General features: G+C 45.8%; 1 protein-coding gene across 1 annotated transcript in view; it reads left to right on the forward strand.

Moving 5' to 3' along the window:
• The first annotated feature begins 9,587 nt into the window (after positions 1-9,587).
• The window catches only part of fam110b (family with sequence similarity 110 member B), a 43,751-nt gene continuing 35,921 nt past the window's right edge, over positions 9,588-17,417 (forward strand). Inside the window, exon 1 of the mRNA XM_056421581.1 lies at positions 9,588-9,663. The gene's annotated coding sequence lies outside the window, so the exon portion shown is untranslated. The remainder of the gene's footprint in view (positions 9,664-17,417) is intronic.

Below are 17,417 nucleotides of genomic sequence, written 5' to 3' on the forward strand. Positions count from 1 at the left end.
CGACGCTGGTCCTCACGACGCTGGTCCTCACGACGCTGAGCCTCACGACGCTGGTCCTCACGACGCTGGTTCAGGTTCACGGCTGGTCTCACGATGCTGGTCTCAACTCAAATCTCCATTATCAGGCTCATGTGGCAGCAGACAGCTGGTGCCAGAGTCAGTGGATCTGTTGACGTCCTCCGAGTTCTTTAACCTCACGCGCTGAGCCTCAGACGCTGATCCTCATGAGGCTGAGCCAGAGTGAGCCAGAGTTCAATCAGTCACGAGTTCAAGCTTCTCTACGTTGTCATCACTGTAGACGCTCAGGACGCCACATTCATCAAACCTCTGACCCCATGTAAGAGTTCTCTAAAGAGTGATCTAAAGAGTGCCCCTGCTCAGCTCAGAAACACCTTCTAGCAGTGGCGTTCCGTGGGCCTGGGGCCTGGGCCTTCAGTGAGGTCCTACACAGTCCCACCCGAATTAATCCACCTCTTATGACCATCATTATGACGCCGTGGCTCTAGACACGATACAGTGCGACAGAGACGCAGTTAATCAGGCGTTGCGTCACCTTGAAATTGACATTTTTATTAAGAGAATTGCAGGGGAAGAGTACAATACAGTCCAGTTCAACTAATAGGCAAGAACATAGTCGAGTGCAACAGAGTTATATTAATATTCTTCTTCTTTCCATTTCTGGTCCACAAACTTTGAGCTTTAAGTAAGACTTTTTTTTACAGTGTGTTCACTAAACAGCGCCTTGTCACCAGAGCAGTTTCACCGTGATGATGAAGATGAAAGTTCTGTTTACCCAAACACATGACACAATAATGAGTCTTTTCAATATTTCCCTATTTTTCTTCACCTTTTCATTGTGCAGCTGCCCTGCCGCTTGTTCGTTGATCTGTTGATCCGCTCGGGTGTTCCCAAAAGTTTTCAAAGCACCGATGCTTGTAGGTGCCGAGCCGTACGTTGGTGTCTCGTTGCTGCCTCGGTTAGACAACTCATGTTTGCAAAGCCAGTTTGGCTCCAAACACCAAATCGATCACTTGCAAATAATAGGCATTCCCAGCAGTCCAGTGTGCAGAGCTTCTCGGAGCCTGAGCCGTTGGTAGCGCTCGTAGTTGGAACTTTGAAAGTGGCGAGCGAGCCCCTGTCCCGCCTGTGACGGGCTTTGTAGCGTCGGCGTCGGTCTTAAAGTTCGTCTTGAGAATGGCGTTATAATTATATCCTCGACCAAATCGATATCTTCTCCTCCTTCCGCCATTGTGGGTTGAACAAACAGCTTAGTAGTACGCAAATTAATTCGTTTATCAAATTCAGTTTCCTAGTTCTGAGGTTCTGCATTTCCCTGCCCATAGGTCCCGCCTCTCAATATTGGTAATCCAATCAAAAGACGTGCAGCACTCCGCCTGCTAGCTGCTCCCGTGCCGGTTCCGGGGCCTTCTAGAAGGCCTAGAGGAGCCAACTCTAAAGCTGATTGGTTGACACAACATTGTCATTTCCATTCACTTGAAGCTACCAGCGCCCGCAATGTTGATTCTGCAGGCCGAAGGGCAGATGTTAGCCCCCTGGCAACACACGATGGCTCAATATGATTGGATAAAAGATCTAACATAAAGACCAGCCCTCCAAATCTCAACCTGGGGCTGGAAGCAGTGCAACCAAGAGGAACGCTATGAAATGAAGAGTATAACTCTTACTCTGGGAAATAATTGAATACATATTTGTGGGGAAATATATTTAGAAAAAAATATATATTCTGATGCTGTTTAGGCCAGCAGAGAAGGCCTTGCTGACCCTGACGGCCCACTACTGCCTTCTAGAGTTAAACCTGTGCCATGTAACTCTGCTCTGAGCACACAGGACTGCAGAGTTACATGGAGCTGTGTGATCACATGGGTAGTCTGCTGCCCTCTAGTGGCCACTTGCTGAACTGGATGAGAGACACAACGTCCAGCTGTGTGTGGGTCTTCCTGTCTTTAATGTTCCATTGTTTTAATGACCGTAACTATATATAACTATGTATGAAGTAAACATAACTATATATGAAGTAAACATAACTGTGTGAAGTAAACAACTATATATGATGTAGACATACCTATATATGAAGTAAACATAACTATATATGAAGTAAACATAACTATGTATGAAGTAAACATAACTATGTATGAATTAAACATAACTATATATGAAGTAAACAACTATGTATGAAGTAAACATAACTATGTATGAAGTAAACATAAGTATATATGACGTAGGCATACCTATATATGAAGTAAACATAACTATATATGAAGTAAACATAACTATCTATGAGGTAAACATAACTATATATGAAGTAAACATAACTACATATGACGTAGACATACCTATATATGAAGTAAACATAACTATGTATGACATAGACATACCTAAATTTGAAGTAGACATAACTATATATGAAGTAAACATAACTATGTATGAAGTAAACATAACTATATATGAAGTAAACATAACTATATATGAAGTAAACATAACTATGTATGAAGTAAACATAACTATATATGAAGTAGACCCAGTGAGTCACGTGACGTTGGGTCCCCACGCTGCTCATTTTAAACCACAGCGTGTGAAGGCGGAGCTTTGATGGGGGTTAACCAATGAGGTAGGGCCACACACACATTCATAGTGCTACAACACCTCTCTCTCTTATTTTCACACACACACACACACACACTGTCTGCCTTCTTCATAGGATAAGTGTGCCAGTACCACTCGGTTTCCACGGCAACCATAAAACCCTGACACCACAATAATTTGGAGCTATGTCGCCCCCGGCAATGGGAAACATGGACAGGCGCACACACACACACACACACACACTCACACACACAAACACACAGGGAGTGTGAGGTGTTAACATAAGATGGATCACTTTTTTCTTGCTCTTATATAAAGTGGTGCAACTCATCCTCACATTTAAGATACTTTAAGATGCTTTAACTTAAGATACTTTAAGATACTTTAACTTCAGATACTTTAAGATGCTTTAACTTAAGATACTTTAAGATGCTTTAACTTAAGATACTTTAAGATGCTTTAACTTCAGATACTTTAAGATGCTTTAAGATGCTTTAACTTAAGATACTTTAAGATACTTTAAGATGCTTTAACTTAAGATACTTTAAGACGCTTTAATTTAAGATACTTTAAGATACTTTAAGATGCTTTAACTTAAGATTCTTTAAGATACTTTAAGACGCTCCTTTCTGGTGCGTTTTCCGACTAACGTCTTACTCTTTCAGCGGCCGCTCGTGACTCGCTCCACGGTCTTTGTAAGTGAACTTGTGCCTCCAGGGGAAACACCGCCATGAGGTTCAGGAGCAGACGGCCGTGTGGGGGAAGCGAGTCACGTGACGGGGAACTCAACGCGGACGTCTCGTGTCACACGTCCTCCTGGATGGAGGTGACAAGAGGAAAAGTCCTTTGATGAGGATTCTGTCCAATAAACAGCTTCAGCACCCGGACCCCGTGGCGTCCACGTGAGCGTGAGGCCCTCGGGCTGCGCCGCTTCCTGGTGGTGTCTTCACATCTGGGCTGCTGATGCATGATGACCCGTGCAGCGCCATGATGCGCCGTGATGCGCCGTCATTGAGGAGGAAAAGTGTTTTCTCTTCCTGAGCCCGTGTGTGTGTGTGTGTGTTCAGTGACCCAGGAGAAGCTGTAGTCATCCATATGATCCCATCAGCGCACACTGAGCTCTCTGTTTACACACAACCTGAAACACAATGTAGACACGATGAAAGTTGTGGAAGTAAAACGGACAACGACCAGACCGGATAACACTGAGGTAAAGAGCTGTCAATCACCTTGTAGCCCCGCCCCTAAAGCAGACCCTGCTGTATGTCCTGTGTGACTCTAATGGATCATAGAGTCTTAAATGATGACATCATGCTGTATAGAAGAAGACTAGAAACTAGAGACTGAGACATAAACTCAGTGATGCAGCTTTAACACATGAAGCATATACTTCTATACAACCAGAGGAGTCGCCCCCTGGTGGTCAGTAGAGAGAATGCAGCTTTAACACATGAAGCATATACTTCTATACAACCAGAGGAGTCTCCCCCTGGTGGTCAGGAGGGAGAATGCAGCTTTAACACATGAAGCATAGACTTCGATACAACCAGAGGAGTCGCCCCCTGGTGGTCAGTAGAGAGAATGCAGCTTTAACACATGAAGCATATACTTCTATACAACCAGAGGAGTCGCCCCCTTGTGGTCAGGAGAGAGAATGCAGCTTTAACACATGAAGCATAGACTTCTATACAAAATGTGTTTTTAATGAAGTGTGACACTGCAATGAGAGGTCCATCGCTACATTGCGGCACACACAACATGAGGCTGATGGTTTCAGATGAACTGACAGTGATAAGCACTCACACACACACACATGACCGGTTACATAATCTCCATGGAGATAATAATAATAATCACGCGAGCATGAACATAATTAGTAGTTACTGTGTTCTTACACAGGTGATGTCGGGCTGTGGCCCTTTAGGACAGCATGGGCTGGGCCCTGTGTTCTCACGCCGTGCTGGAGGCGTGTCCATGTGGCGGAGCAAGATGTGGCGTCTGTGCATGTGATGGGGAGAAACTCTGGGGGAAATGAACCCCTGCCCCTCGTTCTGACGTGGCCCGTAGGATTAGTGACACCCACCTCCACCTCACATGGGTTCACAAAAACAACCAACCACACGACCTCATCCTGTGTCAGAGGAAACGGCGATGCTGTCTCTGTAGCCTGGTTTTACACCGTTGCTAGGTAACAGTGTGGTGTGTGTGTGTGTGTGTGTGTGTGTGTGTGTGTGTGTGTGTGTGTGCGTGTGCGTGTGTGTGCGTGTGTGTCATGGCAGTGAAGCAGCTCTGTCTTTCAGGGAAGACTTGTTATTGACTCTCCACACGTTTGCTGCTCTCCTCCCTCTCGTCCCTCTAAACCACCTTGGCCAGCCTGAGGTGCAGGACCCACATGGAGCCGAGGACCCTCATGGAGCCGAAGACCCTCATGGAGCCGAGGACCCTCATGGAGCCGAGGACCCTCATGGAGCCGAAGACCCTCATGGAGCCGAGGACCCACATGGAGCCGAGGACCCTCATGGAGCCTCTGTCTCTGGTTTAAGACGAGCCTCCAGCCACACAGCAGGTACAGGAACATCGAGGAAACGACCAAATGGAACCTGGGCGGAGCCTCTTTCCTAAACCTCATGAATTTGAGGCCTCAACCTATAAACCTATAAACTTCCTGTGAAGACGGAGGTTTATTTTGAAACGACACCATGCTCGTATAAGCTCGTTTGAGTCTTTGCACCACTGACCATGCATCGGTATTTGATAAGTCGGGGGATGTTGTGGTTTGGTGAGGTACATTACACAATTTAACTTTTTAGAGTAATCTATGAAGTCAATATGTTGCCTCTTCCAACCTGAGTGTCCGGGGTAAAATCCACCGTGTGAAACGATTCTAGTTTTAATCACGAGGTTCATGTTGTGAATTAAAATATAAACCACTTGGTTATGTTGAGGAAAAGATTTGAGTTAAAAAAAAATGTATATTTGTCATGTAACTTAAGAAACGTCGGCTAACGTAGGTACACAATATAATATGTAAGTTAACCTAAAATAAGTTCACGTTTCGTTTAGTTCAGGACGTGAACCTCTGTCTCCTGACTGAAAGTCCTGTCTTTGCTCGGCGCAGCCGTCTTCTCCTCTTCCACCACTAGGGGCGTCACACTCATGTCCCCCGAGGGCCACGTCAGCATCATGGCCGCCCTCGAAGGGTTGTGACTGAAACACGGGATAAACAACTCTCTTTGCATTTGATTATTGTTTATTTGCGTGTAGAAATATTGTGCATAAGAAAATTTCTCGAATATTATAACAAATCAATTTCATTTGAAACCTTCTAAATAAAAGCAAAGGATATTTGTTTTAAATTTCTTTAAGAAAAGGTGATCAAATGTCTTTCAAGCCTGCAGGGGCCACATGAAACGATGTGGCGGGCCGGATTTGACACCTGTGCTCTAGAGGAACTACTATTCCTGAGCCAATCAGGAAGAATTTCACCTCAAATCTGGAAAACTAGAAAGCGTTCAATTGGTTTGTGGGGCAGTCCACTGGATAAGGAGTTGGACTGGTCCATGTCCAATCAGCCCGCCTCCTCGGGCCAGTGCACAGAGCAGAGGGGCTGCAGTCGGCTCTGTGACGACCACCGTGTCCACCTGGAAGTGATGTGCACATTGTTCAGATATCTGTTTATAACTTTGTATTTGAAACATTCTTTTTCAATTAAATCTGATTTGGAGTCCGATAGTCGTTAAATGATTCACATCACATCCACACACACATCAGAAAAATACCCAGATTCCTGCTGTTCTTCAACCTTTCCTTCCTTTTGTTGTGACTCCCTCTCTCCCCCCCCCCCCCCCCCCCCCGTGTCACACAGTAATGGATTTCAGTGTGAAGCCACTTATATTTTCCCTCTGAAGCATCTATCCTCCTCTGTGAGCGCGCTGACGACGGTAGAAGACGGATGCACTTCTAGCAGGGGAGCAGGAAGGCCGTGGTCACACGGCGGCGTCCTGTCAGGCGTACTACGGAGACACTATTTAAATAGTGTTCGGGTGTTCTGGAGGAAAGCAGGGATGTCATTTTATTAATTGGGATTTTATTAATGCTTCAAGCTGGAATACAAATAGTGAATTTCCAGCAGTTAAAGATAAGGTAGGTCATCTTGAGAAATTAAAAGTAAGCTGGATTTTCTGTTTGATGATCCAGCTGAAAAAGCCAGCCCATGTAGCCAACTCCTCTCTAATGAAAGGAGCACCGCTCCGAAAATTGCTAAATCTAGTGAGAAAGTCTGAAAGCCTTCAGGCCTCCCTCCAAAGCCACTCTCCCAGTCACCTCGTTTAAGAGTAGACTGAAGACCTTCCTCTTTGACAGAGCTTATAGTTAGGGCTGAATCAGGTTTGCCCTGGTCCAGCCCCTTGATATGCTGCTATAGGCTTATAGCTGCGACGGGATGCACTGAGTACCTATCTCCTCTTTTTTTTCTCCTTAAGGATGAATTTTCATCTCTCAATCACACGTTACTAACTCTGCTTTCTCCCGAGTCCTTGACTTCACGTCTCATGGGGTCATCGACCCTATGAGAGACGGCATCCTATCTGCCTGATGGATCATCGAGGTTTGGGTGGAATTCCTGTTCCTGACTACGCCACTGTCCTGTTGAGAGACTCCCCACTGTTGAGACTCCTCCTCCCCACCGCCATCTGCCTGATGGATCGTGGAGGTCTCCATCGTGGAATATGCCTACTATGAACTATTCATACACTCTGTCACATTCATTGAATGTATTTTAACTCTAAATCTGTCCTTCTGTACACATTACATCTATTGCATCTGTCCATCCTGGAGAGGGATCCTCCTGTTGCTCTCCTGGTTTCTTCCTTTTTCCCTGAAGGTTGAATTTGGGAGTTTTTCCTGGTCCGATGTGAGGTTTTGGGGCAGGGATGTGTATGTTGTAAAGCACTCTGAGACAAATTTGTAATTTGTGAAATTGGGCTATACAAATAAACTGAATTGAATTGAATTGAATCTTAATGAACGTCAGCAATGGACATGGCTACTCCTGAATGAAGGCTTATTACAGGCTTATTACAGGCTCAATACAGGCTCATTACAGGCTTATTACAGGCTTATTATAGGCTTATAACATGCTCAATACAGGCTTATTATAGGCTTATTACAGGCTTATTACAGGCTTATTACAGGCTCATTACAGGCTTATTACAGGCTTATTATAGGCTTATTACAGGCTTATTACATGCTCAATACAGGCTCATTACAGGCTTATTACAGGCTTATTACAGGCTTATTATAGGCTCATTACAGGCTTATTACAGGCATATTACAGGCTCAATACAGGCTCATTACAGTCTTATTACAGGCTTATTATAGGCTTATTACAGGCTCAATACAGGTTCATAACAGGCTTATTACAGGCTTATTACATGCTCAATACAGGCTCATTACAGGCTTATTATAGGCTTATTACAGGCTCAATACAGGTTCATAACAGGCTTATTACAGGCTTATTGGGGCGGCTGTAGCTCAGTGGGGTAAGAGGGCCGTCCTGCAACCGCAAGGTTGTGGGTTCGATCCCCGCTCTCCCCATTAGTTGCAAGTCGAAGTGTCTTTGAGCAAGGCACTGCCCCAGTTGCTTCCCGCTTCACTGCAGCCCTAATAACTAAGGATGGGTTAAATGCAGAGAACTAATTTCCCCTTGGGGATTAATAAAAGTGTATATTATTATTATTACAGGCTCAATACAGGCTCATTACAGGCTCATTACAGGCTTATTATAGGCTTATTACGGTTCTGTGACAGCCAAATACCACATGTTCACTCTTTGTTTGCCAGATAATTTGATTTAATGATTGTTGTAATGATAATATCAAAACAATTAAAACTTTTTTTTTGAAGATCACCAACCCTGGATTTAAATATTTTACTTTGAAAACTATACCTGATTGTATGTGGTTGGATTGATGGTGCAGAATGAGCTGCATAATAGGACCCACACTCGTAAACCCTGTCATGGCCTCCTCTGCACCACTTAAACATCTCTCGAGCAAAAGTAAATAAATTGTGACCATAATAAATAAATAATAATAAATTAAATGATGGATTTATTTTAACGTGTCTCCTCATCACGCCCAAATCACGACGAAAGTTATGCTGTTTGTTGAAAATAGGAAAAGTAATTTCATTAAAATGTGATTTGTCCTCGTTTGCAAGCTGTCAAAGTGGTCCGAGACACGCACTGGCCCTTTAATGACCGGACCGCTCCATTCCGATTCACAGGGGAGGACTGACAGGCTAACACTTCGATGTGCTTACATGTATTTATAATATGAAGAGTTAAACAGACACATTAAAGACAATAACTTTCAACATATAGACGTAACAATGCTGACAGTGTCTGTGAAGGCGGCAGCGGGTCGTCCGGCCCTCCGTTCTCCCGGCCCGCGGCATCCATCCGCCTCATGCGCTCATTCAACGGACTAAGCTGCTGGCAATTGGTGTCAAGCTAGCCAGCGGTAGAAGAATTTAAACCGGAAACGATGTGATTTTGACCTTCAAAACAAAAGCGCGAGCAGGATTAAATTTTTACTTCGAATCATATTCTTCAATTTTTCTATAAATTATTCTACTTTGCACACATTTCAGATCATCTTTGAAGATTAATAGCAATTTATTTAATGACAGCATAATTTGTCCGTCCTGTCACATTTCAGTCACTAGAGGTGCGTCAGAATGTTGTGGATTCTCATTGAAGCAACAACTAAAAAGTAACTCAGCGTATTTAGTTAAAATTGAAATGTCCTTCTTTGTTTAACGTATGAAAGAACAAACATTCACACGTAGGGCCGACTACTCCCATATAAAACGTCGGTTACATTGTCGAAGGTACAATTCGGCCGTTATTGTGAAAGTTGTGACCGGAAGTGGCTGTTCTACGGCCGCGCTGCCTGCCGGGGAGCTGCTGGGAACAGAATGCTGTCAGGCCGAGCAGACGCATCGACCTAATGGAGAGAGCCGCAGCAGCATCCTTTGTTTCTGGAGCGGGATCCTCAGGTAAGGACGGCTAACTCGCTGTAGTTGTGATGCTAACATGGCTGCGGGTCATCGCGACAATGCGCAGAACGTGACTGAACCCGCTGACAGTGCGCAGGTCCTGTGTTTTTCTTCTTCTTCCCTTTCTTCATTTCCAGACATGTCGAAAACATGTCTATTGTTCGGCCCCCTGTCACACAGACAACGTGCATGTGACGCCGCGTTTGGTCAGTGTGTCTGGAGGGGGTCATGTAAGCTGCGCGCGCGCGTGGCGTTGTGTTCTTGTTTTGGGGTGGGGGGGGGGTCGGTGTTCCAGAGCTTAGGCACACACAGACATTCCGCGCTGTCTCGGTGGGGGTCTGGCATGAACACCACCATGCATTGCACGCGCGCACGTGTAGTCGGTGTTTGTGTCTGCTGCTCCTGACACGTGCAGTCTGGTGTCGCAAGGAGCGGAAACAGAGTTAATAATGTGTGATGGAGAGATGAACATTCATCCATAAGGAGAGAGGAGAGAGGTGCTCAGTGTATCCTAAACGTCCATAAGGAGAGAGGAGAGGAGAGAGGAGCTCAGTGTATCCTAGCATCCATAAGGAGAGAGGAGAGAGGAGCTCAGTGTATCCTAAAAGTCAATAAGGAGAGAGGTGCTCAGTGTATCCTAAAAGTCAATAAGGAGAGAGGAGAGAGGTGCTCAGTGTATCCTAAACGTCCATAAGGAGAGAGGAGAGAGGAGCTCAGTGTATCCTAGCATCCATAAGGAGAGAGGAGAGGAGAGAGGAGCTCAGTGTATCCTAAACGTCCATGAGGAGAGGAGAGGAGCTCAGTGTATCCTAAACATCCATAAGGAGAGAGGAGAGGAGAGAGGTGCTCAGTGTATCCTAGACGTCCATAAGGAGAGGAGAGAGGTGCTCAGTGTATCCTAAACGTCCATAAGGAGAGAGGAGAGGAGAGAGGAGCTCAGTGTATCCTAGCATCCATAAGGAGAGAGGAGAGGAGAGAGGAGCTCAGTGTATCCTAAGCGTCCATAAGGAGAGAGGAGAGGAGAGAGGAGCTCAGTGTATCCTAAACGTCCATAAGGAGAGAGGAGAGAGAGAGGAGCTCAGTGTATCCTAAACGTCCATAAGGAGAGAGGAGAGGAGAGAGGTGCTCAGTGTATCCTAAACGTCCATAAGGAGAGAGGAGAGGAGAGAGGAGCTCAGTGTATCCTAAACGTCCATTAGGAGAGAGGAGAGGAGAGAGGTGCTCAGTGTATCCTAAACGTCCATAAGGAGAGAGGAGAGGAGAGAGGAGCTCAGTGTATCCTAAACGTCCATAAGGAGAGAGGAGAGGAGAGGAGAGAGGAGAGAGGAGCTCAGTGTATCCTAAACGTCCATAAGGAGAGAGGAGAGGAGAGGAGAGGAGAGAGGAGCTCAGTGTATCCTAAGCGTCCATAAGGAGAGAGGAGAGGAGAGAGGAGCTCAGTGTATCCTAAGCGTCCATAAGGAGAGAGGAGAGGAGAGGAGAGGAGAGAGGAGCTCAGTGTATCCTAAGCGTCCATAAGGAGAGAGGAGAGGAGAGAGGAGCTCAGTGTATCCTAAGCGTCCATAAGGAGACAGGAGAGGAGAGAGGAGCTCAGTGTATCCTAAACGTCCATAAGGAGAGAGGAGAGGAGAGGAGCTCAGTGTATCCTAAACGTCCATAAGGAGAGAGGAGAGGAGAGAGGAGCTCAGTGTATCCTAAGCGTCCATAAGGAGAGAGGAGAGGAGAGAGGACCTCAGTGTATCCTAAGCGTCCATAAGGAGAGAGGAGAGGAGAGGAGAGAGGAGAGGAGAGGAGGGAGGGAGGGAGTGTGTGTGTGTGTGTGTGTGTGTGTGTGTGTGTGTGTGTGTGTGTGTGTGTGTGTGTGTGTGTGTGTGTGTGTGTGTGTGTGTGTGTGTGTGTGTGTGTGTGTGTGTGTGCGCGATATCAAGTTATCACACATCTTTAACGTACGTGTATGCGTTGTGTCGTTTACTCGTACGGTTGATCGTCTATAAAATGTCAGAAGGTTTTTTTACAACAACAATCCCAAAAGCAGCAAATGTTCACATTTGAGAAGCTGGTGCTCTGCATTTGAAGTATAAAACAAAAGTAAGATACTTTCTCCCTGTCAGGCATTTGAACTCTTGTGTGAAGAGTTGTCATCAAGAGTCCACCCTATCTATCCATCTGTCCACCCACCCACCTACCTACCTACCAGTGGCGGCTGGTGAAATTTTTTTTCGGGGGGGGGGGTGCAGTTGGGCGGCGTGGTTTAAATATCACTCAACAATGAAAAGAAAAGAGGTTTCGAGTAGAATATTGTAAAAAACAAAGCTTTATTTCAAGAACTCAGCGTGCTCAACAAGGTCCAATAACAACTATCAACACACTGTGACTTTAACATGAGAGGTTCAGAGCAGCTTTAAGGAACATTGGGTCGGGTTTCAGAGGTTTACACAATAAAAGAGTTTCACCCTCACATGAAAGAGGTTTAGAGCAGAATAGAGTCAGAAAGAGATCACATGTTACATTGGGTGACAGAGCAGACCCACTACTGTAAAGACAAGTAGCTCCTCTCTTTAAAGTGGGCAAACTTCTCAATAACTCTCTGGTTAAAGTCAATCATGTCTGTAACCTGTTTCATTATTCTGGAGGGAATGTGTCTGTTTTTCAGAACTTCTTCGTTGTGTTTCGATGCCAGTTCGGTCTCCTTCTGCTGACTGTAAACAGGGTTAGCTTCAGGCTGTTAGCGAGTTAGCTCCATGCTCTTAGCTAGATAACTGCGGCAAGATTCGTGCTTTACACTTGTCTGCAGCTCTTTAGGTCCCTCCCCCCGTTGTAGTCCAGAGAGTTTCAGTCCCTTTGGAACAACAGACAGGGGAAACTAAACAGCATTACTCACTGAGCCTCCAGCTGACAGCTCCGTTAGCTACCTGCTCGCGTAGCTCCGTGGAGCTCTCTGGCTGAGGGAACGATACCGGTCTCTGATTGGCCGAATAGTCCAATCACGTGAAATAAGAAACAATGTCATTGGCCAGGGCGCACACGATTCACGTTTCATCCACCAATGAGAAGCCGTCCTTGCCGCAGCGACCGTGAAATGTTTGCTCGCTCCCGTACACACACGTTTGGCCGGCGCCTGTAAAGGGGGAGGGGCTTCTCTCAGTGATGATGAGTGGCGATATGTTATATCTGGTCACATTTAACTTAAGTGGTTGTTGACAGGGGCTTACGGTCTCCCACACACATTTAGCGCGTCAACACAGTTTATTTCTTATTTAAATAATTTGGGATATAATGTTTTTTGACAGTATATATTATTTTTTTCTTCTTTTATAAGAATTTTAAGAGGGGCGGCGCCCTAGCGCCCTCTATTGACGCACCGCAACTGCAACCTCCTTACCTACCTACCTACCTACCTACCTACCTACCTACCTACCTACCTCACCCACCCACCCACCCACCCACCCACTCTACCCACCCACCCACCTACCCACCCACCCACCTACCCCACCCACCCACCCACTTACACCCACTGCCTGCCACCCACCCACCCACTGCACCCACCCCACTTCACCCTGCCCACCCACCCACTCCACTGCACCCACCTGCCTCACCCACCCACCCACCCACCTTACCTGCACCCACCCACCACTACCCACTACCCACCACCCACCCACTGCCTGCCCACCCACCACTACCCCACCCACTCACCACCTACCTACCTCACCCACCCACTTCACCACTACCTACCTACTTACCTCCTTACCTACCTACCTACTTACTTACCTACCTACCTACCCACCTACCTACCAGTCCTTTTCTCATCCTGACATTTGTGCTATTGATGCATAGAGATGTCGGCTTCAGGAGGCAGATTATGTATCGTCATATGTTTTGCGTGTTGGATGGATGGGTCGGGTATCACTGGTACTTGGGGAGTGGGTTTCTCTTCTCCGGAGTCCTCCACCTTGTTTCTACGGTAGCCCAGATGGACAAACCCTCAGCGCTACAGTAGTTGCCCCTCACTCCTTCACTCTGGTCCTAAATGTAAACACTAATCCCAAAGTCTCATTGAATAAAACACATTAAATGCCCACAGCCGCCTCAGACTTCTGGTTGTTCTCTTCATTCAGTTCAAACATGGAGGCCCATTCTGGAATACAAATAATAAGCCAAAGCATTTTTCCGCCTCGCGGTAGTTTGACCACAGGATCGTTTTTTGAGTATTCGCTCTCGACGAGAGGAACAGCTGCCGTACTGCAGCTGCGTGAACACCAAATAAACTATTGAGCTTGGATTTAATTCCAACAAAGCAATAAAAGCGGATGCTTCGATAGCTATGTAATGATGCCGATTGGTGAAAAGGGAGTTTTGAAATGATTGTTTTCTCAACGGAGCTCGGGTCGATTGGCGCTATGCTATGCTAACATCGTAGCCGCTGCATCAACACTTGTGTCCCGTATGGTTTCTACACATACATCTACACGCCGTCTCTGCTAATACCGGGTATCGTAGAGCTCTGGGTGAATCCTTTACAGTCCACTACAGACCGAGAGAGTTGCAAATTCCTACTTTCACCCCCGAAAAAAGACAAAAGAAAAAGATTGTGCAAGTACGCCAATGAATAGACCACCACGGGCAGCGCTGCGATGGAAGATGGGGATTAGCTCATCGGTGTATGATCAGATAGTTTATAACTCAAAATATTATCTCTATCCAGTTTTTCTCTGCTGTGTTAAACTTGATGCTCTGAGTGAAGTCACTGTGATATCATCATTGATTTTGATCTGACGTACTGTAATGGTGTGTGTGTGTCTGTGTGTGTGTGTGTGTGTGTGTTTAAACTGAGCATGAATAATGAATGGTGTGTAGGCTACCCCAGCCCTGCTTGCGTTGACAGACTAAATGGTGAACGCTCAGGATGAAAGCTTCATGAACACGATGGAATCTCTTCACATGTTCTCAACATCAGTATTTTTATTTCATTACATTACATGACATGTCATTTAGCAGACGCTTTTATCCAAAGAGACTTACAATAAGTGAATCAACCAAGAGTACAAACTCAGAACAACAAGAATACAGAAAGTAACATTTCTTCAAGAAAGTCGAGCTACAAAAGTACCATGAGTAATACCATGAGTAATACCATAAGTAAATAAGTAAGAGCTATTTAAGTGCCACTGAAGTGCTAATCTGTGTTTTAATCCAGATATAGTCGGAATATATATCTCAATAGATATTTCAACTTTAATTTTTCTGAATTCTGCATTTTCTGATTCGAGCAAAGAGTGTTTAATCATGTGATGGTGGACAACTTCAATACTGTTCTAAATGATATGCATATGGATGTCACACTGTTATGAAACCAAACATTTGATGAAAAAGATCCCCTCGTTGTTGTTTTGGAGGCAGCAGACAGTTCCATGTCGGGTTTTATCCACCTTGCTCTCCAAGTTGCCAACTGGCTGGTATGTTGGCCACGTCCTCTCAGCGCCACACATCCAGCCTTCTTTTTCCAGGATTATGGAAACGCTCGCTTGCACTTCGACTCGGCGATGTTGCCGTCACCACTTTCTTGCGAGGCCTTCATTACTCAGGAAGGGAGAGGGCTCATATTTGTGGTTTAGTTCATTTAGAGAGCACATATATGAACAACAAAAGAGCTGTACAGCAATAAAACCCCAAAAGACTAATTTTGCCAGATTTACTAGCCCAATGTAAAACTTGACTTGCCCCACTCAAGGGGGGGGGGGGGGGGGGTGGAGTCTTCCAGATGGCTGCCCCAATCAGATTAGAGATTTTAAACCTTTCCACTCTGTCTTCATGTATCCTCTGTCCTCATGTATCCTCTGTCCTCATGTATCCTCTGTCCTCATATATCCTCTATCCTAATGTATCCTATCCTCTGTCCTCATGTATCCTCTGTCCATATGTATACCCTCTCCTCATGTATCCTCTGTCCTCATGTGTCCTCATGTATCCTCTGTCCTTATGTATACCCTCTCCTCATGTATCCTCTGTCCTTATGTATACCCTCTCCTCATGTATCCTCTGTCCTCATGTGTCCTCATGTATCCTCTGTCCTCATGTATCCTCTGTCCTCATGTATACCCTCTCCTCATGTATCCTCTGTCCTCATGTATCCTCTGTCCTCATGTGTCCTCATGTATCCTCTGTCCTCATGTATCCTCTGTCCTCATGTATCCTCTGTCCTCATGTATACCCTCTCCTCATGTATCCTCTGTCCTCATGTGTCCTCATGTATCCTCTGTCCTCATGTGTCCTCATGTATCCTCTGTCCTCATGTCCTCATGTATCCTGTGTCCTCATGTATCCTCTGTCCTCATGTATCCTCTGTCCTCATGTGTCCTCATGTATCCTCTGTCCTCATGTGTCCTCATGTATCCTCTGTCCTCATGTATACCCTCTCCTCATGTATCCTCTGTCCTCATGTGTCCTCATGTATCCTCTGTCCTCATGTATACCCTCTCCTCATGTATCCTCTGTCCTCATGTGTCCTCATGTATCCTCTGTCCTCATGTATCCTCTGTCCTCATGTATACCCTCTCCTCATGTATCCTCTGTCCTCATGTGTCCTCATGTATCCTCTGTCCTCACGTGTGTCCTCATGTGTCCTCTGTCCTCACGTGTCTCCTCCTCCTGTGTCCTCTGTCCTCACGTGTCTCCTCCTGTGTCCTCTGTCCTCACGTGTCCTCATGTATCCTCTGTCCTCATGTATACCCTCTCCTCATGTATCCTCTGTCCTCATGTGTCCTCATGTATCCTCTGTCCTCATGTATACCCTCTCCTCATGTATCCTCTGTCCTCATGTGTCCTCATGTGTCCTCTGTCCTCATGTATCCTCTGTCCTCATGTATCCTCTATCCTAATGTATCCTATCCCATGTCCTCATGTATACCCTGTCCTCATGTATCCTCTTTACATTACATAACATTACATTACATGTCATTTGGCTGACGCTTTTATCCAAAGCGACTTACAGTAGTTACATTCATTGACTGTAGACGCAGCTACAGGGAGCAACTCAGGGTTAAGTGCCTTGCTCAAGGACACATCGACTAGGGCGGGACCTCCAACTCCCTGATGGAAAGACGGACCTGCTACCCACTCACCCATAGTCGCCCTCCTCTGTTCTCATGTGTCCTCATGTATCCTCTGTCCAGATGTATACCCTCTCCTCATGTATCCTCTGTCCTCATGTGTCCTCATGTATCCTCTGTCCTTATGTATACCCTCTCCTCATGTATCCTCTGTCCTTATGTGTCCTCTGTCCTCATGTATCCTCTGTCCTCATGTGTCCTCATGTATCCTCTGTCCTCATGTATCCTCTGTCCTCATGTATCCTCTGTCCTCATGTATACCCTCTCCTCATGTATCCTCTGTCCTCATGTATCCTCTGTCCTCATGTGTCCTCATGTATCCTCTGTCCTCATGTATCCTCTGTCCTCATGTATACCCTCTCCTCATGTATCCTCTGTCCTCATGTGTCCTCATGTATCCTCTGTCCTCATGTATCCTCTGTCCTCATGTATCCTCTGTCCTCATGTGTCCTCATGTATCCTCTGTCCTCATGTATACCCTCTCCTCATGTATCCTCTGTCCTCATGTGTCCTCATGTATCCTCTGTCCTCATGTATCCTCTGTCCTCGTGTCCTCATGTATCCTCTGTCCTCATGTATACCCTCTCCTCATGTATCCTCTGTCCTCATGTGTCCTCATGTATCCTCTGTCCTCATGTATACCCTCTC

The sequence above is a fragment of the Pseudoliparis swirei genome, chromosome 8 (assembly GCF_029220125.1).
Source record: "Pseudoliparis swirei isolate HS2019 ecotype Mariana Trench chromosome 8, NWPU_hadal_v1, whole genome shotgun sequence".
Taxonomy (NCBI): Eukaryota; Metazoa; Chordata; class Actinopteri; order Perciformes; family Liparidae; genus Pseudoliparis; species Pseudoliparis swirei.